This window comes from Dipodomys spectabilis, unplaced genomic scaffold, assembly GCF_019054845.1.
Source record: "Dipodomys spectabilis isolate Male_0828 unplaced genomic scaffold, ASM1905484v1 ptg000001l, whole genome shotgun sequence".
Taxonomy (NCBI): domain Eukaryota; kingdom Metazoa; phylum Chordata; class Mammalia; order Rodentia; family Heteromyidae; genus Dipodomys; species Dipodomys spectabilis.
Genome location: NW_024870678.1, coordinates 20,975,178 through 21,002,787, shown reverse-complemented (window position 1 = coordinate 21,002,787; position 27,610 = coordinate 20,975,178).

Here is a 27,610-nt window from a genome sequence, read left to right as displayed (position 1 = left end):
AGAAATGGTATTTTTGCTTCTCTAATGTAAGGATATCTTCTACTGCTAGTTGCTATCCTCCAATTGCATGCAATAGTCACTAATTAACTAAAGAACATAATGGAATGTGAAATTTATTTTTTTTTATGGCCAGAGTGGAAAGATTACTGTAGTCAAATCATACGATTTTATTTTCAAGTAAAACAAGTTAAGCCCTCTATTATGAATGACTGGAATTTTAAAAAAACAACAACAAACCACTCAGATATTTTTCCAAGACTCACAATCTGAAGCTTTCTCATTTAGCCAAACCTCCCACTAGACAAGTAGGAAAGATAAACAAAGCCACAGACCCCTGGGTTGTACACACTGACAAGATTGCAGACCCTAGGATTAGAAGGTTTCATCCCCAGATCCAATGTCTCCCAGAAGGCCCTCTAGTAGGAGGAAGGAGGAAGCACAAGGTTAGGAACTTAGAGAGATTGGGCAGATAGTCAAAGCACTGGATGGATGAGGCAGCCTGTAACTCATTAGCCCAGCATCTCCCAGGGGTCCTGCAAACATCCTACAGCCCTGCTGGCAAGGGAAGCTGAGATCCCTGACAGCCAGGCTGAGCATTATATCAGTACCCACTGCTTTTAGGGTTCTGCTCACCCATGGTAGGGAGAGTATAGGACATGCTGGAAGCCTAAAACCTCAGTCAATGATTGTTGAAATGAAGATATGGTGGTATTGTGGTTGTGCTTGTGTTTATGCAAAGGGCAGAGAAGGGAAGGGAAGGAAATGTTTATGTTTTAAATGAGCATCAATTAGTTGTACAGAGATGTTTCATTTTAACATACCTTCGAATCAATCCTATGCATCTTGATTATCGTCATCCTTCAGTCTTCTTCCTTCTCCTCGCTCCTCCTTTCCTAACCAGCCCCACTGAATTTCCTTGTTCCATTTTCACACACGTACTTGGATTCTTATGACTATAGTTGCCCTCCTCCCCCCCTCTCTGTTCACCTACCCTTCCCACTGCCATTCACATCCCAGCGCAGACATGTTTCAACTTCCTGCTGCTCCTTTGGTAATGCTCACTGCCTGTTAATTGCTCAAAGTGATTTCACCATGGTATTTTTAATTGATCAGAAAAACTCACAACTGCCTGGCAAACACAGATACCAAGGTTATGTTTCAGAACAGAAGGGACAAGCACTTGATTTTTGGTGAGGAATTTACTTAACAATGCTTTATGTTTACATTTCTCTTAGGGTAGGTATGGTAATGATAAATACAATTCTGTTAGTAAAAGAAGGATTATTTTTGACATTACTTTTTCAGTACACTTGGGCATTATATATATAAATATATATATACTGCTTTGAAAGTAGTACCAGACAGGTTGTAGCACAAGTTTTGCTCCTATCTGTAAGAACATAGAAATTTTGGCTCAGAGAAGATCGCACATCCATGGTCCTCAACACAGTGACTCCAAGCCTTTCTCATTTATAAAGATTTTGTACAATTCTCATGATGACCTATGATAAAATTCATCGAGTGTGGGACACGTGGGCAGCAAAGATGGCACTGAGAGGGAGTTGAGTGGGCAGAGCCAGATTTGTTTACATTTTAGTGCGTAAACTGCTCTTGGAAGCTTAGGTGCATGGTAGGGTGTGACCTTTTACAGTGATTGGTTGGTTCCTTTTCCTCCTCATACCACCTGGTCTCTTTTGTTTTAAAAAGTGCTTGCTGTGTGTTAATAAATGAGTTCCTGCTTGACTTGACACCTCCCTGCATCTGATTGTCTCCTGGGCTAAGGGAGGCCTCTGATTGTCTCCGGGTTTAGGGAGGCTGGGGAACCGTCGAGCAGGGCACTTACCTTTCCTCGGACCCAGTCTGTCTTTCGTAGGACAGACGAAGACCCGACAATCGAGTATTTCAAACTGAACTGTACACATTACTTAAAAAATCTTACGTGTTATTTCTTTTTGTCAGTTATGGAGCTCAAACTCATGGCCTAGGTGTAGTCTCTGAGCTTTTTCACTCAAAGCTAGCATACTACCACTTTGAGCTACAACACCATTTTTGGTTTTCTGGTAGCTAATTGGAGATAAGAGTCTCCTGACTTTCCTGCCTGGGCTGGCTTTGAAGCATAATTCTTAGATCTCAGCCTCCTGAGTAGCTAGGATTTATAGATGTGAGCCACCGTTATAATAAGGAGAAATAAAATAAAATAAGAAAAGAATGATTTTTTTCCAAATGTGACATTTTGGTGTAAATCTGGAAGACATTATGAAGCAATATGTGGCTTGACTCGCTGACAGTATGTTTGGATTTAAATGAAGGCAATATCCAAAATGCATATCGTCACTATTTTCTTTTATTCTGGCACTTTGAGATATAGGTTATATGATATATTTTTAAGTATTTAGACTCAGCATGAATGAAACGATATAAAATGTAGTGACATAGATATATTTTTGTCAACTCAAATAAACTCAAGAATCTTTAAATTTCTAGTGAAATTATGTTGGAATTTGATTGAGATACTCTGTAGTTTTATACAAAACAGAATTGCCTCCAAAGTTCATATAAAATAAACATTGTGAAATAAATAAATGTAAAAGCCACGTGGCATTTTGGGGGTGGAACTTTTCTGTACATGACATGACATCAGCCCACCCTGGGTAGGTACATTAGATGCTAGCATCTCCCTCTCTGTCTCACATCTGTGTGGGAGCCATTATTATCCCTTCATGACTTTCCAAACATTTCTGTATCCAGGTGTCAAGAAATGATATCCCTATTGTTGCCTTCCCAATGTACAGATTTAAGAGTGGAGATCTCAAGAGTTTAAATGCTTTCTTCAGTATCACCCAAGTCAATGTCAGCATCAAGATTCCTTATAAGAGTCATGGATTTATGGATTCTTTATCTAATTAGTTTCACAGCGTGCAGGAAATCTGTATACAGGCTTAAATCCTTTCATTCAGGCTGCATTCGACTTTGCTTTCTTACAGACTGAATTTTTTTCTTTCAAAACCTGAATACTCACTTTCTGCAAAATATGGTGTGATTTTGCCACTTTGGTGTGATTTTTTTCATACTTCCCATGCTGAAAATATCTTCTCTGGGAATCTTTTATTTAAAAGTACTCTTTAATGGAAGATTCCTGTCCCTTTCAAATCAGAAATTGTCTCCTCCTATAGGTAACTTCCATCTTTGTTCAAGCACTTGTCCGGTTACTCATGGTCATCAGTATCTCAGGAGTGTGTCTACCTTGCAAATACCTTGCAAATGGAAGAACGTATCTCCCCATCCCTCTTTATATTCTGCCCACCAAACACATCACTGGTTAACATACAACTGGTCATTGCTTCTCAGTTTCTATTGGTGAATCACTATAGTGTGTTCAACCATCAAAACAATACTGATAATGGATGTATCATGTTCCTCCAAGACTGAAGTAAAACACAACTTTGAGCAACATGGCTATACTGGGGAACATCTGGGAGAGAACAACAGAGACATGATCCTGGCTTGCAGCAGTCAGGAAATGAAGTGGTTCATTCCTAGCAACGGTCCATTTTGTATCTTGGAGGCAGAGATATAAACAATGGCAAACTCTGAAAAGCAGCTGCAGCCACAAATCTCTCAATGAGCTTCACATATGCAAACTACAGGAAGAACTCCTGGTACCATATTGGGCTTTTCAGTCACACACAGTACATGGAACAATCACTGTCATTAGTGTCATTTTTGAATGTGGTACAGAACAACAAGTCCCTAACCTGCTTGCCACATAAATGAATGCAGAAGAGAAATGGGATAAGTTCACGGACACAGTCTGGTCATTTTTGAAAAGGTAATTTTTAACACTAAAAAATATGAATAGAAGTATCATCCTTGAACAAAAATTAAAAAAAATCTCTTAATTGAAAATAGTCTTCAAATTAAATGTGCCTTGATTTTATAGATTCTCTCCACCTTCAGGATTTATTTGTTCTGAGTGTCTGCTGATTGGCTGTCAGGTTGTTTGGGTTATCGTCTTCTCATCGGAGGGTTTTATTGTGAAAGCGTGACATGTGAGATCTAACGTGATGTATTAGGCATAGAAGTAATCGTGGAAAAATGCAGTTAAGCCCAAGGATTCTTTGGAAATGTGCATAAATATTTACAAATTATGAAGTTAAATCCAACATTTTTTGGTAAAGAAACTATATTTCATTTTTTTTTGTAAATGAGAAACATCAAAACTCTGGAATGCAGTTATCAGAGCACAATATAAAATACTAGGAAAGTAGTTTACAGCCCTGGCTACCTAATTGTCACACATAATTTTCATCGTTCTGTCACTCTGTCTCTCTGTCTCTGTCTCTGTCTCTGTCTCTCTTTCTTACTGAGACACAACACACCCACACATCTTTATAGAATTACACATTTCAAATGGGTCTTTTACAGTTTTAAGTAATTTGGAGATGATTTTTGATGATTAACTATGCATAAGCACAAAACCATCTGAAGCCAAAGCTTCTTTAAATGTTAAAGACACTATTCATCTTATCTCTGGCTCCCCAACTTTGTGATTCATAGCTTAAAATTGATGAATTACTCAATAGTTGGGCTTAGGACCTATTTTCTTACTTTTCTTAGAATTTGATTCATGCATATCAATGAAAGCCAAGTTTTAAAGTATGGGCAAGGTAGGTCCTATTGATTAATTGATCCCTTCTCAATCAGGACACTGATCGAAAGAGTTTTATAATTAACTGCTTTGTGTAGTTTTATTGTATAAAAATTCTATTTAGTAGGGATTCTTTTCATTTAGAAGTGAGGTGTTTAAAAGTTACCTGTGGTTATTAATATAAGTTTCACTGACTAACCATCAAAAACCCTGGCAAAAAGGATAAGATGCATTGGTAAGCTAGGCTTGAAGGGGTCAGAAGAAATAGGAAGAAAAACTATTATTTAAGAAGTATGGAGGATGTCCTATACAAACCATAAAAAGAGACTTTTTCCTAGAAGCTAAATGTAAGTGTGATTGGCAATGCTGTTTTCTATCTTATCAATGGACATACAGTAATTACTTGGAGGACTCATTTCCATATTTGTTGCAAGGATAAGAAGCCACAATGTCTGCTTTTTATCATGCAGAGATGATGGTAAAGGGCTAAGCACCATTTCCCTTAGACAATGATTATGAATTCTTGCTAAAGTAGAAACCATGCAATAGGACTATTATGACTGAATCAATTGATTCCATAAAATTGGGTAGACACAAAGTATAATTTTATTTTAAAGACATCATCACCAGGTGTTGGTGGCTCACACCTGTATCATACCTACTTAGGAGGCTGAGATCTGAGGGTCAAGGTTCGAAACAAGCCCTGGCGGGAAAGTCTGTGAGACTCTTCTCTCTAATCACAGAAAAAGCTGGAAGTAGCATTTTGTCTCAAGGGATACAATGCTAACCTTGAGCAAAAGGAGCCCAGGGATAGCACACAGGCCCAGAGTTCAAGCCACAGGACTGGAAAAAAAAAAAAAAAAACAGTACAAATTCCTGCTTAACCTGGCTTTTTAATATATGTAAATGTATGTATATGTGGATTCAGCCATTCTGTCAGGTGAGATATAATCTCAAAGCTGTTTTGAATAGCAACCCTTCAATGTTTAAGGATATTGAACATTTTCAGCTGTTTTTTAGTTATTTGTATGTATTCTTTTGAGACATATTTGTTCAGTTATTTGCCCATTTATTGGTTGTTATTTGTTTTTTTGAGGTTTAAAATTTTTAGTACTTTTTATATTCTGGAAGTTGACAAAGATTTTCTCACAATAGACTGTCTCTTCACTTTGGTATTTTTTTGTAGTTGTTGTTCTTATTTTTTTGTTTGGTTTATTTTCTATGCAAAAACTTCTGAATTTGGTGTAATCCCATTTGTCAATTCTTGCTTTTATTCCATGGGCTGGTAGAATCCTATACAGAGACTCATTGCTTATTCTTACATCACATTCTTTTTCATATATATATATATATATGTATGTGTGTATACACACATTTATGCCTAGATGTGTTTATATATATTGTGTATTATATATACATATATATGAATGAAGAATCCTGTCTGTGCCACTAAATTTGGAGGCTTAGAAATAGGTTAAATTTGAGAAATAATAGTAAGAAAATAAATGTTTCAAAAGTATAATCAGTAACATTGTTTCATTTACTCAATTCATTTTTGAGGAGATATTTTCCTAATACATTTGTTTTATATTTAAAAATATGAATGCAAGTACTATATATATAAATTTGTTATTGTTTGTAGGAATTTATTCTAGCTATATATTCTTTTCAAAATTACTTCAATGCATGTAAGAGTATTAATATTTTTTTTCAGCTCTCAATTTGTAATTTTTCTAATATCTAAAAATTGTATTTCCATTCTTTTCCTCTTCTTCCTCCCCCTCCTCCTTCTCCTCCTCCTCCTTTTCTTCTTCTTCTTCTTCTTCTTCTTCTTCTTCTTCTTCTTCTTCTTCTTCTTCTTCTTCTTCTTCTTCTTCTTCTTCTTCTTCTTCTTTCTTCTTTCTTCTTCTCTTTCTTCTCCTTCTTCCTCCTCCTCCTCCTTCATCCTCCTCCTCCTCCTTCCTCCTCCTCCTCCTTCTTCTTCTTCCTTCTTCTTCTTCTTCTTCTTCTTCTTCTTCTTCTTCTTCTTCTTCTTCTTCTTCTTCTTCTTCTTCTTCTTCTTCTTCTTCTTCTTCTTCTTCTTCCTCCTCCTCCTCCTCCTCCTCCTCCTCCTCCTCCTCCTCCTCCTCCTCCTCCTCCTCCTCCTCCTCCTCCTCCTCCTCCTCCTCCTTCTCTTATAATTATTTGAATTTCTGACAAAGATGTACAGATTATTTATATTTTTCTCTCACAATATTTTCAGACACCTTTTATTTTCTATACTGTAGTGAGAATCTGAAAAATACAAGCACTGCTAACTTGCATGCTAGCCAGCATGCTCACCTGGTGCAGTTTTAGTACTGTATTTTTACTTATTTCATTAGTGTGGACCAACTAGTAAGTATTAGGATTACTTCCTGGAAAAGTTTTGTAGTAGATGCCCCAGCATGTTTTTCTGAGTGGTTGGTTGAACTGAAGATGTGCACATCATGAGACAGGCATCAAGAAGTGATAGTGGAAGAAAAGCTAAAAAATAAAAACATCTGTTTGACTGTTCTTTGTGTGAGAGAGAAGCCTGAGTCTTAGTCCTTCTGGGTCCTTGAAGCCAAGATTCTGTTCAGGAGAAAGAGAGGTGGGCCTACTCCCTTTGAAGGTAAGAGCCAGGGAGAGTGGATTTAAAGTGCTGGAGGTTCAACTATGTGCGTTTGTGTGAAGTGTGCAAGTGTGCGGGTGTGAATGTTGACAGTGGGCAGGGGCAAGTCTCCAGTTAATTGCAAAGTAATAGATCCGATTACACAGGTTTCTCTCCCCTTCTTTCTGTCCTTCTCTATTATTTCCCCGTCAGGGTAAGAGCAGCTAGGCTGGTAATTAGGCTGTGCCTGCCTGCATGAAGAATGGCAGCAGGAGGACTAGCTATCAGATGACGACTCTCATTTAGTTCTCTTGCTGTGGGCTTTGAGGCCAAAACCTTCTAATGGACAAGTAATCAACACTCTTGGGAAGAGACTTTCTTGCTGCCACTACCTCAGGCTGGAGAGGTATTTGCTCTGTCCTCCAGAATTAACTCTTAAGTCAGACAACCTCTACATCTAAAAGCCTGGCTCATAGGCTAGGATAGAAAATTCTCACTGAAGCTTCTTTTCCCCCTCAAGGCTATTGATCCCCACCAGCCCCCAGAGACAGCCATAGTCTGCTCTCTTTTAGCTCACTGACTGATGAGTTAGAAGTGAGCAGATCTGATTTCTTTTCTGTTTAGTAACTCACTTACTTTAATAACATATACACACCAGAGAAGGCACTTGCTAGGTGATAAAATTTCCTGAAGTATTTTGCTTACACTTATTTAGAAGTTTGAAGAGGCATGGTATTAATTATTCTTTTGGTTCGTGGTAAATATATTAAAAATATATTTAAAAATCTTTCACTATAAAGGAAATGCACATCAAAATAGCACTGAAATTCCATCTCACCACAGTCCACATTATATTTAATTCAGAGACTAAACAACAATGAATGCTGGCTAGGATGGCCTGTGGATGGGTAGGGCAAGAGATAGGTGGAGACAACCTTCAAATACTGTTGTGGGAATGGAAATTAGTGCAGGCATCATAAAATGCAGCTAGTAGGCTCAGCAAGACCATATTTGAATTACAGGAATTACAGTTATGCTCTTTATCAGCTAATCTGTAATCTGTAGTTTAGATGTATCCCTTAAAGGATGTGTTAAAAGAGCTAGTCTTTTGCATATCAGGAGGTACTGGGCCCAACACAATTTAGGGTCAGATGTGGTGCGGAAGATGCTAATCCTTCCAAATACATGGGAGATAGAGAGAAGAGGAGGATCACAGTTTGAGGCCAGCCCAGGAAACATTAGTTAAACGCTATTACACTGAAAAGCAAAAGGACAAGGGTCCAGCTCAAGGACGAGGGTATTATACCTATCCTCTCGTAGCAAGCACAAGGCCTTGAATTCAATTGCTAGTATTGCCAAAAATCATATAAGAAATCCCCACCATAATTGATTCCCTCCCTCCCTCTCTTCCTTGCTCTTCAGTTCAAAATCATTTTGGGGAGGGGGGAGATGGGAAGGGATGGGAAGGGGAAACAAAGGAAGAGGCAACAATACTTGATAAGAAATGTACTCATTACCTTGCCCATGTAATTGTAACCCCTCTGCATGGTATTTTCACAATAAAAAAAAAAAAGAAAATGTACTCGAATGTCATTGAATTTCTTGATGTTAGTGTTCCAACAGGTCATAATTGTACTTTTGAATGATTCATATTTAACATGTCTTATCACATAGTACCTCAGTAAAAGACAATTAGTAGACTGGATCTATACTAATGATATAAACTACAGGATAAGTTAAGCTTTCAAATCAAGCCTGTATAGAGAGAATTTACATCCAAACTGGAAAAAAATAATACTTTCTTTTTTCCTTATTGACACAGGGTCTCACTATGTAGCCCAATCAGACCTAGAACCTCTCCTTCAGCTTCCTGGGTACCAGCGTTTGTGCATTTGCTACCATTTCAGGCTTTTGTGATATAGTCTAACTCTTGTAGAGAGATCGAAGAAATTAAGGAATGTTTAATCCACTTGATTAAATAAATACAAAATTAGCAAACATTTGTGAACTATTTACTATGTCAGGTGAGGTTTCAGTACTTGAAGACGCTTAAATGTATAGTGAAGATAGGCTTGAGAACATGGTCACTGAAGATGAGGTGGTGAATAACTGGGTTGACAATGAGTCTCTGTGTGTGTGTGTGTGTGTGTGTGTGTGTGTGTGTGTGTGTGTGTGTGTGTGTGTGTGTGTGTGTGTGATGATTTGTCTCCCCTTCCTACCCTGAGATGGCCTGTTAAAAAATTGTAAGCCCAGGGGAGGCAATTCTGGTGCTAGGTTATAAAAGTAGGGCCTATAGGACATGGTTTTAGAATCATGCTAACCGAGTTGTAGTAGAGTATAGAGGCTTTGTCCAGAGCTGGAGTGCTGGAGTGAATGATTCCAGACGCTCCCTGGATACAAGGAAGCATGACAAACAGCTTACTTCCTCTCTATAAAGGAGGAATCTGCTGCTCTCTAACACAGGCAGCTATTATTTGTGCAAATGTCATTAAATTTAATGGCTATTTTATACTTTCCATTTTATTTGTCTTTTCTGCAGCCTTGAATGCTGGTGGACACATCCTTGTTCCCACAAGTTACTCCTTTGGTTCTCAAAATACCAAACTTCCCTGGTTTTCTTTCTCCTTGCAGGGTTTTTTTTCCCTCTAAGTGTTCTTTGCCAGATCACCTCTGTCCCAACTCTGGGATGTAATTTCTTTCTGTTTCTGAAATATAATATCATATTGAAGATTTATTTCTTAGATCCTTCTTTTCTTTCATGCCTCTTATTTTCACAAGATTTCTTCTCTTCCTTCTAGCTTCAACTATCTGTCTGTCCTAGCTTATTTTGTGGTATGAACCCTTTCCTTTTCCCCTACCTTCTAGTCCCCTCCTCTCCCTTCTTTCTCTTCTTTTCTCTGTTTATTTGGAAATCCCATCAAGCCTTCAAATAAGTGATCTCTAGTCCCCTATTCCAAACCTGTGACCATCATTCCCCCCACCTCCATCCCATAAGTCATGCATTGTTTATCTTTTAGTCTAAAACATCATCTTTAACAATAGTCTTTACGCATCCTTCCTCCAGACTTCCATTGTTGGAGTACTCACCTAATCCCAGTGCCCTTCAGATTCATCCACGTCTCTGCATCCCCTTGTTCCTGCTTTTCATAAAGCCATCAGCCTCTCCACCATGAACGATTATAAGGATCTTCTCAACTCCTGTCATCTACTCTCCACAAGGTGACTTCTCCAAAATGAAATTCTAATCATATTCTTTTGGCTCCCCACTTTTCTTGATACAAACAGGCTCCATACCAAGACAAGTGTTTGCTAACTGAGCCTTGCTCCCCTTCCTAGTCTTAACTTTGCCCCATTATATGCATAGTATATAGCCTATACACTATATTCATGTATACTTTGTAAGTTCCAGCTCTTTGAACTCCTCCTTGTGTTTCTAACACATTGGCCTTGTTAAGCAACATTTATATGATGTGTCCATTCAGTGTAGGTTGAAAACTCTTCCTATATGCTTTCATCAAAAGTATTTGCCCTCTCTGGCACCATACTGTCTGGAAATGACATTCCTGTTTGCCTATATCTCCCAGTGCAATCTAAGCTTCAAGAGGACAGAGATTCAGCTTTGTAGACCATTATTACTTAGTGTTGCTCATATAGTAAGTACTCTAAATACATTTGTTCATTGCAATACACATATTCTAGGAATGTTAAAAATTGCTCTGTCTGTGAAGGAAGTGACTGAAGGTTCATGTTTATATCAACTCTTTCTTACATCCCTTTTTTCTTTTTGATCTCTTCATTCTGATATCTCTTTTATCTTGCATCCCTAAATCTTATTAGAAGAAAACTAAGTTTTATTTACTATTCCTTTCTTCCATTTTCAGATTTGGTAGAGGTAAATCCATAGTGCAAATTGCTTTGTTCAGGGATGAAAATTCAGATCTCTCAATACTTTCAAATAAGGATAAAATATCTGAACCTCTCTGACACACATATTTTTTTTTACTGCTCTATCATGTTTCTACCTTCTGGTTTTATTTTTCCCAAAGTATTTGTGAAAACTAAGAAAATGACTTGAGGATTTCTGTTTCTTATACATTGTTTACTACATAAGTCCACTGGCCTTTCCTCTTTTCAATGTGATTTCATAAAGCTGGATATGTATTGCTGTGTATTAGGTATTAGGATCTTAATAATTTAAAATTAACATTGCCCTGCTAAGCCAGGAGCCTGAGCTATTTTACTTTGTCTGAAATTTGTGAGATATAAAGTTTTTAGACACTTTTCCTGTTCATTACATTTTTCCATCACTTTATAATAAGAAACCATCTCGGCTTGTTAAGAGGGTCTTGGATCTGTGTTTAGATTTCCAAGGTAATAAGTTCAAGGAAAATTTAGCTCAGATCTTTAAATCGAAATTACTCTGTCTCCATGTTTATACTTTATATTAAACATGACTATAATATTGTATCTTTATACTTTTACATTTTTACAAGGTCTTGATGACAAGGGATGTCACATTTGTACATCTGAAAATGACACCTAGCTTCCTGACACGCACAATCTCAATTTTTACAACACCTTCGTGCATCTAATTATTTTTGGCATATCAAGATTCAGTCTCTTTAATTGAATGTGTAAATATTTTGGCCTAATGGTGGTTCTAACTCTAATATTTTTATGATAAAATCTTTCCAACAGAGAAATAGAGGTTGTTGAATTCAGCATAGGAGCCAGGTAAATGTCAAATGTTAAGGGTCTGTAAAGTTTTAAAATATTGTAGCTGTGTTGTAGAATACATTCTGCATAGCTAAAAAAAATATAGCCCTCTATTTCAATATTAATTTTCTTTTCATTCTCATAGTCTCATTCTCATTTAAGTTTAGTACAGATTAATTTAATACCACCTAATTTCATGAATATCATCTTTCAGCTCATCTTCTGGGATAAGTGTGATTCCCTTCTTTGCCTGTACAAATTTAGATAGGAAAAAAAATCTTTCTTAAGGTGTCCTCCATCTAAGAAAGCAGTGATCAGGACACGGTCTCATGACACTCCTCTCAGACTCTTCAGATTCTTCTGCTCCATCCTCCTTTGGATCTGCCCTGCACTCAGTCCCTGGAAAATTCCATCTTTGTTAAATAGAACTGGTCAACACTGTTATTCACATTCAACTCATATGGGTCGGGGTGGGGGGAACTGCTTTCTTCTTTTTTTTTTTTTTGGTCAGTCATGGAGCTTGGGTGCTGACGCTGAGCTTTTCTGCTCAAGGCTAGTGTTCTACAACTTGAGCCACAGCTCCACATCCTTGTGCTGCTTCTTTAGAGTCTGTTATGCCTTTTCTCAGACTTTCACTTCTAGTCAGGTTGAATAAGCTCCCATTGAACTCTGCTATCTCACAGAGAGCAATTGTAAACACATACATTCACATGCATGTGCACACACACATGCATGCACAAATATTCGATAACAACAACCACCTGAAGGCATACTGAATGAATGGAGAAAAGCAGGAAGACTTTGGAGGGGAGTTAACATAAGGAATAAGGGACCATCTTGGGTGATATTGTCTTTCTATGGCTGTAACAAATACTTGGTAACAATAAACCTATGATAAACCTGGTAAATCATGTTTATTCGGGGGTCACAGTTTTGGAGCTTTCAACCAATAGTTGTTGGCTTTATTTCTTCCAAGCCTAAGGTAAGACACTACTTGATGACAGAGTAAGTGGCAGAAGCTGTTAACCTCCAGCTAAGGGAAGTTAGGAGAGACAAAAAGGAAGAGGTTGGGATTGAAATATCTCCTCTTATGCCATGGGTCCCAGTGATCTAATTCCTCCTACTAGTCCCCACCTTTTAAATGTTTCTTCCCTTCTTGAGTTACAAGTGGCAACCAAGTCATGAACACATGTGTCTTCGAGCAGCCTCGGTCCTGTAGCCTTGATGGTAAGGCTGGAGTCCATAGTCTGTTGGAGTAGCACTGTCACTGAAGCTTCTGTTGGTTGTAGATCATTTGTCTAGTGTTCCTTTGCTCTCTCCTATAGTTCTATTCTGGGCCTTGGGGAGGTATTTACAGAGGAAATTGGAGTGAATAGCAGTGGACAATAACATTCAGACCCAGGGCTTTGCCAGGGCCAGGGGCACAACCTTGGGATTTGCGTTCCCACAGGGGTTTCAGGGTCCTAAGAATTACAGCTTTTGTATCAGGAAGGGGATCTATGATAACTGATCCTGAGCACTCACTATCAGTTCTTACTTTTTATTTATTTTTTTACATTTTCTATTGTCCATTAATAATCCTTCCTGCCATCCACTCTCTGCACCCAGGAAACTGTCTTTCTGCTACTCTCTTCTTCCATTTCCTTCTTTTTTATTTGTATATATTTTCTTTAAAAATTTTTTTCCTTGATCTTATTCACTCAGGAAAAGGTGGTTGAGATTATCCAACAGAAACTCTTTATTGATATTACCAGAATTTCTTCAATTCTTGCATGACTTCAAGTGAAAGGTTTAAACAAAATGTGAACATAGAAGAAACAATATTGATAGGTATTAAGAGAAGTATGATTATATCCTCAAGAGACATAAGATGCAGTGTGTGAAAAGACTGCTCAAAAAAGAGATCGACCCCAAAACTCTAGGACTCCCAGCATTTATATTGATGTAAGAGGCAACTTTGTGTCTCCCAAATGCTCACAAAGTAAGTTAAGCTGCATTCTTATGCAGCTAGAAAGGAGGAGGAGACAAAGATATCGATAGAATCACATTAGTTTCCTCCTACTTACACCAATTGTGATATATCCATTATGCAAATGAGGGATTATGTTTACACCAATCACAGGTCTTCTTTTGGGCAAAGCCTGATACAAGTTTCTTGCTAGAGTAGATCTTTCTGCATCTGGAATCATACCTTGAGTGTTCACATGAGGGCAGACCTGACTGCTCATTGGCAAGCCCTACCCTTCTGGCAGCTGAGAGTGCAGAGATGGGTCTAGTAGCTGTTATTTATGGAGGAAAGTTTTCTCAGCCCTCAACACTGAGCACATTTAAAGACCAAAATGATAATCTTTCAGAAGTTTGCTTAAAACAAAGGCTTATTGGTAACATTGCTTTAACAATATTTAACAGTTCTCCAACAATGCTTAATGTCTGTCCCAGAGAGAGGCATGTGCCTAGCATTTGTTTCACCTTGACAGGTGTCTCATGTTCCTGTCAGCTCTGCTCCCTATGCTTCCATCGTGGCTTTAGCTCATCTTTAAAGCTTCACACATTGCCAAGTTAAAAGCCATTTGCCTGGAAATCTCAAGCCTTCATTTTAAAATCTTAGTGGATGTTTCAATGATTCCATAACTGCATGTCTGCAAACCAGCATCATGTAGATGCTGCTAAAGTCCTGAAGCAAGCTACACCAGGGACTTCTTAAACTAATTGACAGAATGCTCTGAGTACTTTTTAAACTTTTCAAACTTTCTATCTTCTCCAAGGATATACTCCCTTTCATCAAATTTCTTTCCATTAGTCCTCATTTGCTAAAGGTTCTACAACCTTCCAATAGCTGTCCAGGCTAAGACCAAGTCTTTCATGCATGGATCTTTGCAAGGACATTCAAAATCCAAACTATAGCAATGCCCTAGAAAAGATATGATTCAATTATATCAAATGTGCCTGAGAATTCAAGTGATTACTTTTTCACACTATAGGCACTTGTTTCTGTATTTCTTCATACTTTTTAATTTATCCTATGTTGTTTTCACCTTTTCTCTTTGAGTAAATCAAACGATTTGGAATACATGTATTTTCTCTGTGGTAATTATAACTCATGAAACATTGTATTTTTTGTGATACTGGGATCATATCTTTAGGGTCAGCAAAAGAGTAATAACCATTTAAATTCTTTATTAATGGACTTTTACTAGGCAAGTCCATTAAGACTACATGTTTATGAGGTATGCCCTTAGATAATCATTCACTTAACAAATAACCATTTAAGCCCATTGGAGAAATACATATATTCTCATGGATAATTTGGATGATTCATCAAAGATTTTCCATATACCTCTTTTAATTACATAATTCCTAAGTTTGGCAATTCTGTCAGCATCCATACTTCGGACATGGTTAATGATGAACATCTGGACTTCGTTTATAATGAACTTGGGTGAAGACCTTGCTAGCCTAAATCGCATTAATTTTGGTATGACTTTTAATTCATCTAAAGGGTAGAAAAACTTGTTTTGCATTTGGAGGAATAGAAGATTTATAAACGTTACTGAACTTCAGAGTGCTTAAAATCTTTTGATTAATCTTTGCTTCTTACTTTATGAAAAGGAGGAAATTTTTAAAATCAACACAGGATACTAATCCTAATAATTTAAGTTAATAACATAGAAGTTTCTGTCATGGAGGAAAAACAATAGTTGAAATTGAAATGAACACACAGGATAAAAATGATGTTTGAATATGGGTTGAAAAACCATGGGGACTTTCACAAGCAATGTGATCCATGCAATGTTGAATTCAGTTGTTAAAGCAGCAGGAAAATATTAGTGAAATAATATCTAGTTTTGAAGTTAATCAAGATTTACTCTAGTAAACTACATAACAGGTTGACAGTAAAACAATTCTACATGATTTTCTGATTTACTTTATCTTATAATCATATTCCTAAAAAGAAAACTGGAGATAACTTTTTTAACTTTATAAATTATATTTTTCCACATACCTACGAGTAGCTTCTGATAAAAGACAATGCCTTCATTCTGGATCATACATATTGTGGGATTTTTGTTTTTTTCAATTCATGAGACTTGTTGTTACCAATCTCTGACATTTCAGGCTGGAACAGACTTCAAAACAAATAGACACTTTGGGACATTAATTATTTGGGACTCTTGTTGATAAAGAAATATTTCAGGATAATCTGACACTGTACAAAATGTCTGTAAGTCTAAGTTACATGTATTTTTAAAAATGATTCTCTAATATTTATCAAAGGTATGTTTTTGTATTGTCACCTATTACTACATTCAAAGGATTCATCTACAAAGAAGTTGAAGAGGACAGTCAAGTCTTTTGCACTGCATATAGTAGATCTGTAGGTGTTTAAATATGGATTGACTTATCCTCAAGCTTGAAAAACTAAACACAGCTGGGAGCCAAATCCTATGACAAATGAACGTTCTGTACAAAGATCCCAAACAGCATACAGCAAATGGAATTTCTAAAAACCACACCATTGTCTAATATGCACCTGATAAATGGCATTTAAAACTAATTTGGAAGGGGGGATTAATTCAATGTTGCTCTTTTAAGATACAAGAATCATTTAAACTGAAATTGTAGCATATACTGTAAAGATGGAAAAGATTAGTGCATAGAAATTTGTACTCAATGTAAAGAAACATAGAGTTAGAAGAAAAAATGAAACTAAGTTTAAGTTAATGCTTTCAGCTGTTTTTCCTCAGATTATTATGACTGATTCTTTCAATAGACATTTACAATTATATTACATACAACAAAACACTGCAAAAATTACATTCAGCCAAATACAGATACAATAATGAACAAAAATGACAAGGCACTTTCCTAATTAACCCCTCTTCATCAAAGTGGGATAAGACAATTTAGCATTTGTCTTCACCTCCTTTCCCAGAGCATGAGTTCATTAAAGAAGCTTAGTGGATCTTTAAAAATCTTACTGTAGTGCTTAATGCAGAATCATGCTATTGTAGATGTTCAATGAATATAAACAGAAAAATCATAGTTGTAAGTAGCTTTGGAATGATATACTTGAATGACTTAACTTCTACAGATAACAGAGCAGGTAGGCAACTTGCCCAAGAGCCATCATTAGTGACAGAGAAAGGACCTGACTCAACTTAAAAGAGGAGAGAGTTGCTTTTGTTGTTACTTGACTTTGTTGGTCCTGGGCTCTGGTGAGGCAGAATAACATGGAAGAGCAGAGAATGGGAAGAGCATAAATGCCACTAGGTTATAGTCAATGAAGCAAAATACTGCGGCAAAATAGGAGCTACTTTTTGTTGTTGTTGTTGAAATAGGAGCTACTTGTTGTTGTTGTTGTTTGTGCTGGGGCTTGAACTCAGAACTTGAGCATTGTCTCTGAGCTTTTTGTGCTTAAGGCCAAAGCACACGAGCTCCACTTCCAGCATTTTTGTGGTTAACTGGAAATAAGAATCTCACCAACTTCCATTCCTGGACTGGCTTTGAACTGTGATCCTCAGATCTCAGCCTACAGAGGAGCTAGAATTACAGACATGAGACAAAGGTGCCTAGCTCTAAACTTAACTTTGTTTTTTTTTTAATTTAGAAAATTCATTAGTTTCTGTAAACCTAATCAATAACACCTTACATATTTAATACAGGAGAGATGGGGAAGGATCAAGGCTGGATGCCATCCTGGGGAAATAAAAGTTCAGGAGGACTCATCTCCAAAGAAAAGGCTGGGCAGGGTAGTACATAGTTATTCTACATTCTATGCAAAGTATAAATAGAAATTTTATGGTCCAGGCCAGCCTGGACAAAATGTGAAAAAAAAAATTAGCTAAGGCAAAAAATGCTAGCGGCAAACACCAAGCAGTTCAGTACCGATCTAGGAAGCCGTGAATTTAAACCAAAATACCACTGGGGAAAAAGCCATAAATTAAAAATATCTTATAAAATATTTTTCACTAAAAAAGCTTATAAAACATTAACATAGGGATGAGACATCAATAAAGTATTTCTTAGAGCTCCCCAAACTTATGTTTATTCTAAAGGAACAAGTTTTTCCTGTCTCTAGGGGTGAAAACTGTATCACTGCAGCACTTGCATGAGTCCATTTATTTGGACATTATTTGGACAGAACAGTAGACATCTAACATGATCATCAATATATACAGTTTCAAGTAGGACTTATTATGCACCAAAATTTTTAGCTCAATAAAATGGACCTGTTTTACACAGGTTAATTGAAGGATACATTTTGAAAAAGTAAAAAAAAAAGTCACATTCACACCTAATTATCCTGTTTTAACTAGGTCTAAAATAAATTCTTAAACCAATTGCAATCTCAAACCACTTTCATTATGGGGATAGAGATATAATTATACAGACAAGCACGAATAGGAATGTATACCTTCCATGTCAAATTCATCTGTCCCTGTGGAACCTGATGGAGACATGAAAACAAGCCAAAGAGAAACACAAATAGTTTGGAAAGAAAAAAAAGGTATTATACTAAATAGTTAGTGTTCTCACATTTGGCTAGCAAAATACAAAATTATGAAATAGAAAAATGGGGCAAAAGCACTTTTGATAACCAGGTGGACAATGACTTAATGTTTTATGATAAAAAATGTAAGTGAGCAAAAATAGTCAGGCAACGTGTGGAAGTAGCAAAGAAGTGTGGACAGGCTCTGAGCCCTTTGTAGGTGAGGACACTGCCGTCGCTAGTGGGCTGAGACTGGATCACACATGTCCACAGGGCAAGCACACGGACAGATCCCATCCCAGCTCTGGGATTGGCATCACTACGGGTGCCTTTCACCTGGCTGCTGTCTCTTCCATTTCCATGTCACCATCAACAACTCCCAGGATCCTCATAATCCCTAAAGATGCATGCAAAAGGAATTTCCAGAGCCTAGTGTAGTAGTGTATGATGATAGCCTCAGAGTTATAGTAGCAGATGCAGAAACATCACAATTTTGAGGTGAGCCTTGGTACATGGGAAGAGGCTCTCAAAAAAGAAAAAAAACAACAACAAAATAACAACAATAACAAAAAACTTACAGCAGGGCACCGGTGGATCATGCCTGTAATCCTTGCTACTCAGGAGGCTGAGATCTGAGGATCACAGCTCAAAGCCAGCACAGGCAGGAAAGTCTGTGAGACTCTTATCTCCAATAAATGACTCGAAAACTGGAAGTGGGATTATAGCTCAAGCAATAGAGCGCTCACCTTGAGCTGAAGAGAGCAAGGACAGTGCCCAAGCCCTGAGTTCAAGCCCCACGACCGACAAAAAACACACAAAAAAACTTACAACATAAAAATGCCAAATAATACCCCCCAAAGCCCTATCAATAAAATATTCCCATTTTGCAACTAAGTACATATAATTACTTTCTATGAAATGGAAAAATACATGTGAGGATTTCAATTATTTTTTAAATATTCTAAATACCACATGTAAAGGTAATCCCATCCCATCTGGTAAGTGCAATGTATTATGTTATGTGCCTAAGGGGTAATTCAGATTGTGGACTACTCCTCAGTTGGTATTTTTTCCATACTGAAGCAACTATTGTCACACTTTTTAGAGGACTGCTTTATAGATGCAGAATTATAGATATACATACATATATGATATATAAGCATATACATAATATACAGATGCAAATATGTCATCTTTATTAATAGATGAGCGTATTCACAGATTTTTGGCTATATTGAGGGTTAGGGACTCAAATCTTATATATATATATATATATATTATATTAAGGAATGGTAGTATTCATGGCTTATGTGTTCTCTTTTTAACACTATCGAAATTTGAACTCAGAGCCTCATGTTTTGTAAATGAAATCTCTTGCAACTAAGGTATAACTCTAGCCCTGATTTTACTGGTTATTTTTCAAGTAATTGGTCTTCCTGACAGGGTGCCATCCATCAATGTTAGCCTTAGTGGTGTACGCCATATTAGCTACTTTTTTGTTGAGAAAGGATCTTCTGGACATTCAGTCTTAGTGTCTCCAGAAGCTAATATTATAGATGTAAGCTACAAGTCATCAGCAAATTGTTTTTATTTCATTGTAATATAGCACTACTGAATTCAGTACAGTTCTGAAAGAATATCAAAATCATTAGAGAAATAATCCAAGAAGTGTTGTGAGATTACAAACATTAATCATGTTGTATTACTGGAGGTTTTCTTCACATAAAATTTCAGTAATTGTTACATTTTCTTTATCACAATTATTTATAAAAACGGATCCAGGAGGGATCTTGAGGATACCTGGAAACAAGTTTACCTGGAAACAAAGGACCTATGTAAGAACTATGAACTATGTACTATGAACTATGAACTATGTACTATGAACTATGAGAATCATATCTGATAATCAAAAGATACTTACATTTTCAGAAGTATTTTGTTCATTGTGAGATTTGAAAATGTTAAAGTTAAAAAAATCAAAGAAAACATTTTCTTATATATATAATTGAAACTTGCATGGATCTAATTTTTCAATAAGTACCCATGACAAGCCTAGCTTACAAAATCTGAAATCTATATGCCCCTCGGCTAAATGAGATTGAAGAAATCATAAGCTTACAGCTGCATGGAACTGACCTGTGGGAAGGGCTTTACCACTGTAGTCTTCACTAAGAAAACTGGAAACTTGCCAACTATTCTAACAGTCAAATAACTTCAAATAATAACTTACAGGTAGAGAGGAGCAAGAGTCAATGCAATGGTAGTTTCTTATGGATATGAAAACCACAACAGGTCAAAGGCATGCACAGGAAAGTTGAATGTGTTCTCTTCTGGAGAACAAATCAGGCAGAATCTTTTCCCAGGTTTTCATCCTTCAGCTTCACTCTCACATCCTGCTCACACCAAAGGCTGGGAAGAATGGAAAGAACCACTAGCCTCATTCAGTCAGGCTCTGCAGAAGTCTCTCCTACATCCCCACCTGTGGGAGATATTGGGAATTTCAGGGGAGGAGACATTTGTTACTGACTCTGAGGCAAGGACCACTGGCAAGGACAATGGCCCTTACAGGAGACTTTAGGATGAACAAGAGTTCAACCTTGGATACTTGGAATATTCAGATAACAGTTGGCTGGTAGTAGTCCTTGAGGGTTTTCATTCACATGGAGATGAGCTAGAAGATGAGAACAGAATTGGCATCAGCTCTAGAGATTTATTTACACAAAACACATGCTAAAATATCAAGAAAAAGTATTCTGTTTTGGATCTCCATGGCTTCAAATCATGCTGACCTAAGTCATACTTTCCATTTATCCACAAAAAGCACGCTGAATGCAAAGCCCTGATGTAAAGTAGTTTTGTTGTCCTTTCCTAAATGGAAACAAAGCCAGGGATATGTAGAAGTGGACAAATACTGGGAAATAAAGATTGAAAAATTATGTCTATTACCAAAAAGATAGAAACTGAAGTATTCTAAATAAGTCTTTTGAGTCCAAACTAGTCATTTCCCTTCAAAGAAGATTTATTCTGTCTTGGAACAGGATAAAATAGACTGGCCTCAGTGTAAGATTAAGCCCACTTCTGCTACAGGAATAATTGTGTTTGGGTATCAGCTTGGTCCTATTCAGCCTTCACTTAGCACAAATCTTTTCCTCTTCCTTTCTACACTTGTGAATCTAGAAGATTCGCATGGAGATATCCAGTGGTACTAATCCTAGAGTAAAAAAAGTCATTTCTTTGAAGAACGGGACATGTTTAATCTGATTTATTCAGACCTAAGTGCCACCTCACTGCTGGACCTCCCTTCCCTGGACTATTTCAACACCCACCCCAAGGCTGTCTCTTAAAAGCCTCCCTCTACCTTACAGAGTGTATTGGGCCTCTTTGGTAACGCATTATATACATTTATTCCATGGATAAACAGCAGCTGGTGTCACAGATGACCTGTGATCCTGGATAAGTGATTGTGTGATGGTCCAAACCTGATTCCCACCACCTAGCCCTACAGATTCTAAATAAATGTAAAAGAAAATGTACAGATGTTTTGCAGGATCCTAGGAGCCAAGCAAACAGATTTTAATTGATTTCTTTACTGGTTCTTTTCTAAAGATTGGGATGTGGCAGGATTCACTTTCCTGGGACCAGCCCCAGCCAAGAACTTACTATTTGCCTCAGGTTTCCAGGGGTAAATTCTCCAGTAGAGTGAGCCTTGGTTGTGTGCACTACAGCCATAACACTTTAGGGATCTTTCTGCTATCCTAGGAATGCTTCTTCAAACTCTCCCCACTTGTCTATGAGCCTACTATAGTCCAGGGAACACTGGGATTTCCCATTGCACAGAGGCCAGAGTGCCCAGTGTACGTAGCCATGGGACTGGAAGCACACCCTGATCTCTGATCTGGAAACATGTTACTTCCCCATTCTCATCTGGTAAGCATCTCTGCAACTCGTGCTCCATAAGTATGTCCCAGTGTCCCAGTGTCCCAGTGTCTTCACAGTGCAGTAGAGTCCACTCATCACAGCTCCTCAGGCCTGTGTGCTCTCTAAGCTACCTGCACCAGCACCTGGGAAAGAAGTGAGAATTTCACAATAATTAAATGTGAAAACTGAGCTTTGGGCATGTAGCCCAAGTAGTAGAGAACCTCCCTACAAACCACAAGGCCTTAAGTTCAAATCTCAGTACCAATGGAAGGAAGGGAAGAAGATATGGAAGGAGTGGGGGAGGATAGGAAAGGAGGGATGGCGGGAAGAGGGCAGGGAGGAGGGAGGGATCAAAGCATTCTCAGGAACACTGCAGCTCACCTGGGCTGCTGTTGATGGTGGGGATGGGAGGAAAACATGAAGAAGGCGGGGGGGGGGGGGGGGGGGCGGGGGGAGGGGGGGACAGATTCCTGTGCACCTCTGAAGCTTCAGATCTTTAGAACAGCATGAATAGGTGCCCACTGAAAAGTAAATCCAAATTACCTGCGTATTGGGTGTGATCATACCAAACGAGCAGGCATTTGGATCCTGATCCTATGCAGGAAGTGAAGATGCAGTAAAATGACCTCTCAGATGCTAGCCAAGATGAAGAACAAAATGGACTGGTTCACGGATCCCATGGCAGCTCAGTACATGAGAAGCAATGACTGCTGGGAAAATACTAAAGACAAGTAAAAGACAGCTGAGATTAAAAAAAGTAATACCTATAATATTTCAACTGTGCAATGACTGCACACCAGGATATACTTTCCTAGTTTGTCCAGTTCCACTTCTTTTCTGAATGAGTCAGTAGACATTGAAGTACAGTTAGAAGAGGCAGAGCAAATAATGAGTAAGTGAAGCTGAGAACCTTTACATATTTATGTTAGAATTTAAAATACGTACCATAGCCAGACTTCTTCATTTCCAAGGAAACCAATATGAATCTTTTGTTTGTACTTTGGTATATGTCACCTCAATATAAAAATTCCTGGAAAATCTCCTACAATACAAAACATCCCTGAAAATTCAAATGCTTCACTAACTATCTTGAAATACTCTCTGTCAAGAAATATGTGGATACTGCAGCTCATAGAGTTGAAAAGATCACAAATGAATCCTAAGGCTGTGGCAGACATCCTAGGAAAACAAAAGGTTTCAGCTCAGGAGGTCCAGTTCCTTCCTGGTAGTGGGAAAAAGAAAACAGTCCATAAGTGAAGCTCAGGGTCCTGTGAGTGGCACTGGGCAGCAGGGACAGTGCTGTGAGGTGGGTAGGGATTGGACAAGAATGTAGAACAGAGTGCAGGGCTCAGAGGCTGACACACGGACTCAGGATACCTGAAGCTTTCTCCCCAGGCCATTACCTGAATCCCTCTTGCTGCTGCTCTGCTTTCTACTGAACCCTGACAGGGTGCAGAACAGAATCTGCATGACCCCACAGAGGTGTCAGGTCCTGGCTCTGTGGAGTCACAGTGTGAGTGAAATAGAGAGCACTAGTGGAGTCAGGAATGCATAAAACAAATAGGATAGCAGGAAAAGAGATGAGGGAGGACATCAAATGAGGAATCTGTAGAATGCTAAATAGAACCTGTACCACACCATTGGTAGGTCTCGGGGTCTTGAGGACTGGAAATACTGAGAGGGGGACATTAGCATTAGCAGCACTCAGAATGACCTCATCAGAATTTCTGCAGACAAAGAGTTTGGGGAGGTGAAATGAGTTTTTATAGAAATTCAGGTTTTTGCATTAATGTAACATGAAAACAGTCCTCCATCAGGTTTTACAACTCCACACCAAGAGAGCCCAACAAAGAGGAGCAAGAAGACATTAGATGCGGGCATTCTGCAGATATGGCAGATCTCTCTCCAGCAGTTCATCTCTGGAAGTAACAGGCGAACACAAACACACAGGATCTTGGATACTCTTCGAGAGCGCCAGGGCAATGTGGCAGGGGAAGGGTCCAGGTCAGAGGCCTCTGGGCAAGGCCACTGGGGGCGGGGGATGGAGTTGGGGTCTTGGGGGCTGTGTGGGAGGACGCCCTCGCAAGGAGCCAAGGTGAGGCTTCTCACCATAGGTGTCTTGGGAGTGGATGGGCCTGAGTCCCCATGCTCCATGTAGGGCCATGCCCAGGGCCCCATAGGCAAGAGGCAGGGGGGCATGGGAGGAACTCATAGGGACTTGGGGGTGGGAAGAGGGGACTATCAGGGAGCCACAGCCACCTGAAGGCCTTGAAGGGAGAGGATACCCTCAAGGAGCCCAGGGAAGGGCATGGGGCAAAAAGCAAGGGGTGCAGCCAGCACAGAGAACAGTCTGGAGTCCTGAAGCTGACTAGATCTGATGACCAGGGGAACAGCAAAAGGAAGCAAGCCTCAGGGAAAGGCCACGGAGGACTGAGGACTAACAGCCAGGGCCGGTGGTGGGGGCAGGGATAGTCACCCTGACTAGGGACTGGGGGGGGGTGGTCAAGGACAGGGTAGTGGGGATGCAGGCAGGGAGCTGGATGGTGCCAGGGCCCAGCCAAAAAGAGAGGTGTCCTGAGCATGGGCTGGCTCCATGGACAAGGGACAGGGGCCAAAACATAGGCGTAGCTCAATGCCTGGGGCCAATGGAATGCAGCAGATGGAAGAAGCATTCCCAGGCTATCCCTCCAAGGGGCTGGGGAGGGGACTAGGAAAGGCCCTAAGAGTTAAGACAAGACTCTATCTTGCCAGAAAGAGTAGTACCTTATCCTTTTTCGAACTCTTACTCTAACACTACCTATAACACTGAGGCTAACCCTAACCCTAATTGTACCTGAATCCTAACGTTAATAGCAATACTGTATTTCATAAACATGCTCTTACCAAATGTGTAGCTCTAAAATTTACTTTCAGTTTGATGATACATTTTCCATTGTCCTAACCCTGACCCTAAACTTGACCATAATAGTATCCTGAACTTAAAAGTTAATGAAATGTGTTCTAGTTGATTCATTCTGATAGTCCAGTTGTCCAGCTTGAAAAGAATTGCAGTTTGTGCTAAATCCAACAGATTTCCTGACTCTAACAGAAGCAATCTTGATCCCTAACATGAGCCATGGAATTTAATGACCTGAAATCCTAATATTAGGAAAAATGCTGTAGTTTCCATGAATCCTAATTTTTCCTGAACTCCTAGATCCTAAAATAAGATCAGATTTATTTAAATCTAACTCATTTCTTAATTGTAAGTCCAAACCTAATCGTAATCATAAACAAATTAGTACCAAATAGTAAATGTAAGGAAAATAGTTTCTATTCAATCTCACATTTCATTTGCTTCTACTTGTTGGTGGAAAAGTTAGTTTACACTAAACCTTAGTCTTCCTTAACCCTAAGCATAACTTGGACTGGAAAAGTAACACCAACCCTAGCTCTAATTACCATTAAGTACTAAAAATACCATAAATATACTAATTTTCATTGGTTCTATGATTCATCTTGCCCTTAAAAACAGGCAGTTTTCCCCAATTTCATATCCTTTTTCTAACTTTAACCCTACCCTAACTCAAATACAGAGGTTAACTCTAACCCTAATTATATCTGAATCCTAATATTAATAGCAATACTCTGTTTTACATTCATTCTAATTCTGACCTGGTTTATAGTTGTAAAATTTACTTTCAGTTTGTTGCTAAAATTTCCATTTCTCTAACCCTAATTCTTCATCCTAATGGTGGTCCAATCCTAAAATTGGCCTTCACTCTAATCTCACTTGCCTTTACACGAACCCCTTCCATCTATTGACCTATGATTCTGATATTATGAAATTACTCTAGTTTCTATGTATTTTCTTGAATTCTAGACCTTAAAATAAGTTTCCATTTTCAACCCCTAATCCTATCCCTGAATTTAACTGGAAAACTAACTCTAAATATAATCCTAATTAACCCTGAATATTAAATATATGGAAAATATAGTAGGTTCTATTAATTTTCACCTTTATTTTATTTCATTACCATTTATGATCTCAAACTGTCACGGGGAGTAATCAATAATTAAATCAATGTATTCCTATTTTTTAAAGAGGAAGCAATCCCTATGTCTTATTGTGAGTGTTAGACTCTCTAAAAAATGTTCCCACTAGATGTTTAATCTAACAGGTAAACATGTGCTTTTTTTCCCTTGCTCCTTGTCATATTCTCAGTAAATAAACATAGTTTTATCTACCTTGTTAGCATTACAATAATAAACTTGACCATTTATCAACCCCTGAGATCTTTCATACAAATCTCCAGAGTCATATTATTCTTATTATTTGGAAATAATTTAAACATCTATTAATGCTATGAAAATATCACCATTTTCATGAACCATTTGAATATGTTTCTGATAATGTTATCGTATTTCCTATAAAAATTTAGTGTTTAAGCCGAGCGCTGGTGGCTCACGCCTGTAATCCTAGCTACTCAGGAGGCTGAGATCTGAGGATCGCGGTTCAAAGCCAGCCGGGGCAGGAGAGACAGTGAGACTCCTATCTCCAATAAACCACCAGAAAACCAGAAGTGGCGCTGTAGCTCAGGTGGTAGAGCGCTTGCCTTGAGCTGAAGAGCTGAGGGACAGCGCCCAGGCCCAGAGTTCAAGCCCCACGACCAACCAAAAAAAAAAAAAAATTTAGTGTTTACATTCTACAAAAGTGTATATTATTCTTTATGTAATCATCAAACATTGGGAGATTAACAGGATTATATGACTAGAATATAATACTCAGATTCTGCTAAAGATTTTTCACTGTGGCAGTTATTTCCTTCATATCCATACGATGGAATTCAGAATCACATATTGTATTAAATTTTCATGGTTTTATAATGATAAGTCTTATTTTATATTTATTACAGAATGTTTCATGATTCAGATGTATTTCACATTTTACTCAATTTATATTATTCCTTTCTGCAGAAATGTGACATAAGGGCTGGGAAGGTGGCTCAGTGGTAGAGCGCTTGCCTTGCATGCTCAAGGCCTTGGGTTCGATTCCTCAGCACCACATAAGCAAAAAGAAAAATCCGGAAGTGGTGCTGTGGCTCAAGTGGTAGAGCACTAGCCTTGAGCTGAAGAGCTGAGGGACAGCGCCCAGGCCCAGAGTTCAGGCCCCACGACGGAACCCCAAAAAAAAAAAAAAAAAAGAAATGTGACATAAGTGTTGTGGTATATAATTTTGGAATACTCC